This window comes from Chiloscyllium punctatum, unplaced genomic scaffold (genome assembly GCF_047496795.1).
Source record: "Chiloscyllium punctatum isolate Juve2018m unplaced genomic scaffold, sChiPun1.3 scaffold_434, whole genome shotgun sequence".
Lineage (NCBI taxonomy): Eukaryota > Metazoa > Chordata > Chondrichthyes > Orectolobiformes > Hemiscylliidae > Chiloscyllium > Chiloscyllium punctatum.
Genome location: NW_027310168.1, coordinates 147501 through 150000, shown reverse-complemented (window position 1 = coordinate 150000; position 2500 = coordinate 147501). Strand labels below are relative to the sequence as shown.

General features: G+C 64.6%; 1 non-coding gene across 1 annotated transcript; it reads left to right on the top strand.

Annotated features, from left to right (window-relative positions):
- Positions 1-1435: 1435 nt before the first annotated feature.
- On the top strand, positions 1436-1589 carry LOC140472749 (5.8S ribosomal RNA). Its single transcript, XR_011957831.1, has one exon. It is a non-coding gene; the product is annotated as a 5.8S ribosomal RNA (ribosomal RNA).
- Positions 1590-2500: the final 911 nt, after the last annotated feature.

Genomic DNA, 2500 nt, shown 5'->3' with positions numbered 1-2500 from the left:
TGGTCACCGCCAAACCCCCACAACTCGAGCAAGTGAAAAAAAAAAGTAACAAATAAGAAAGGATCTCTGTCGGCTTGGGGGTACGCCCGTTTCCGTTTCAACTTGTCTCGCGAGGGTGGTTTCGGGGCCAGCAGGAGAGCTCGTCGGGGTAGCAGGCCCTGCAGCCGTGGTCACCGCCAAATCCCCACAACTCGAGCAAGTGAAAAAAAAAGTAACAAATAAGAAAGGATCGTCGGCTTGGGGGTACGCCCGTTTCCGTTTCAACTTGTCTCGCGAGGGTGGTTTCGGGGCCAGCAGGAGAGCTCGTCGGGGTAGCAGGCCCTGCAGCCGTGGTCACCGCCAAACCCCCCACAACTGTTGGGCGCCTACCTGCGCGGGGCAGGAGGACACTTTCCGATTTCAAATCTCCGTTTGCCGAGTCCACCCCGAACGCACGCGGGCGGGCGGGTTCGCATCACCCTTCGTCACAAGGGGCGAAGCCCGTTCCACCGTCTCGTCAGTAGTGCCGACCGGTCTGTGATCGACGAGGGGAGCCACACCAGGTCCGGCCCTGCTGCTTGGCGGCACCGCGTCGTCGGGAGCTCGCGACAGACGGAGGGTTTCGGTGTACTCTCCAGCCACGGGAAACGAAGCCGGTGATGCAGGCGCCGGTCTTTCGCTCCCAAATCGGCTGGGTTTACATCGTTGCTATCTAGTCACGCTCCCTTCAAACCCGACGGGGTACCTATTCCCCTCACCCGTCTGTGCGTATACAGCCTCTTTGCACTTGCGGGATGGGGGTGGTGGTTTAAAGACTCTCGAGTTGCCGCCCGTCGGTCTCCGAGCTCCGTGCAGTAGTGATCCCCAGCGAACTGCCAGCAGGGCGAACGAGCGATCCCGCTCTCGGTCGGGGCGCCTGGCGTCGATCGGTGGTCGGTGGCTTGCGGGCAAGCTGCGCTGTGAGTGTGGGAACGAGTATGACGAGCCGTTGCCGCGACTCCCAGTCCACCTCGGCGGTGGCTGGGCCGGGCGGGCGTCTGCTCGGGCGAGTGCCGCCCCCGCCTCCTCGCAGGAAGTCCGCTCGCCGACACGCCGCCACGTGCACGCGTCAGTGACGCTGCCGAACCGATGGCCGGTGCCCGTTCCCGCCTCTGCTTTTCCTAGGGCAAAGCTGCTGCACGCCTCGTGATACTAGGCGGGCGACATGGTGGCGGTGATCCTGCCTCCGTCGCTGCGGTGCGTTGGGGCACGCATCGCCTCTTGGGCGCCCTGTCCTCCTCCCCCCAATAGACGTATGTTTCTGCGGGCCGCACCAGGATGGTGCTCCCCATCGCTTCACGCCACCCTGCTCCGCCCGCACGCCGGCGTGCAGGTGGCTGTAGCTCAAGGTGGGGAGCGTATGTGCGGTCCGGGTCGCTTTCCTCTGGCGAGGGAGAGACCTAAAACAAACTCAGACAACTCTTGACGGTGGATCACTCGGCTCGTGCGTCGATGACGAACGCAGCTAGCTGCGAGAATTAATGTGAATTGCAGGACACATTGATCATCGACACTTTGAACGCACTTTGCGGCCCCGGGTTCTTCCCGGGGCCACGCCTGTCTGAGGGTCGTTTGGCAATCAATCGCACTCGCCTTGGCTGGCGAGAGCGCGGCTGGGGTGTCGCAGAGGACCCGTCCTCTTTGTCCCCCTAAGTTCAGACTCCGGAGCCCTCCGGCGTCGGAGCGCTTGGCCTTTCCCCCCCACCCTGCACATTCCGTTCGTCAGGCTCGACGCCATCCCCCCGCCGGGGAGCGCGGCCTGGCGTCCGTCTGTGTCGTGGCAGTGGGGCCAGCACGGCTGTCACCGGTCCCAGAATGGCTGTCGGTGGTTCACACTGTGTGTGTGTGCCAACCCTCCTGGTCTCTGGGACACGGAGCTGCCACGAAGTGTTGAGCCTCCAGTGGGGGGTCTGCCTAAGCTCTGCACGTCCGCATTGGGTCCGTCTCTCGGTTGGCTGGCAGTGGAAAGAGTGAAGGGAGCCGCGGAGGTCCGGTGCTGGTGCGCCGCCGGCCTGACCGTGGAGCTCGCCGGTTTGACACGCTGACCCGACTCGATGGTTGATCGATTGAGAGTGCTGGGAGCTGCAGGCCGCCCGCTGCTGCAGCCGCCCGTCTCGTGGTTCGTCCTCGGCCTTAAGTGGCCGGCGGGGCGTCTGATCCTGTCTCCCCTGCTGGCGCCGAGTGCCTGGCCGAGGGAGGAGGTTTTCGTCGAACGCTGTGACTTGGACGGTCGCACGCGCGTGGATCGCTGGCTCTTGGCTCTCCCGTTCAGTCCGCACGTTTTCCGCTCCGTCCTGCCACCGGTCTCGGGAGGTACGGAGGGGTTGGCGGGCGTGGTGTGTGCTCCGTCACCGTGCAGGCACACCTACCACGCCGTCGGCCGACCCCCGCACGGTCCTCCTGGCCATCGGGAGGACGGCGGAACGTCGGGCTGTCGGGGGCCAAGTCGCCAGAAGGCCACCGCTGTGTCTTCCGTACCCTG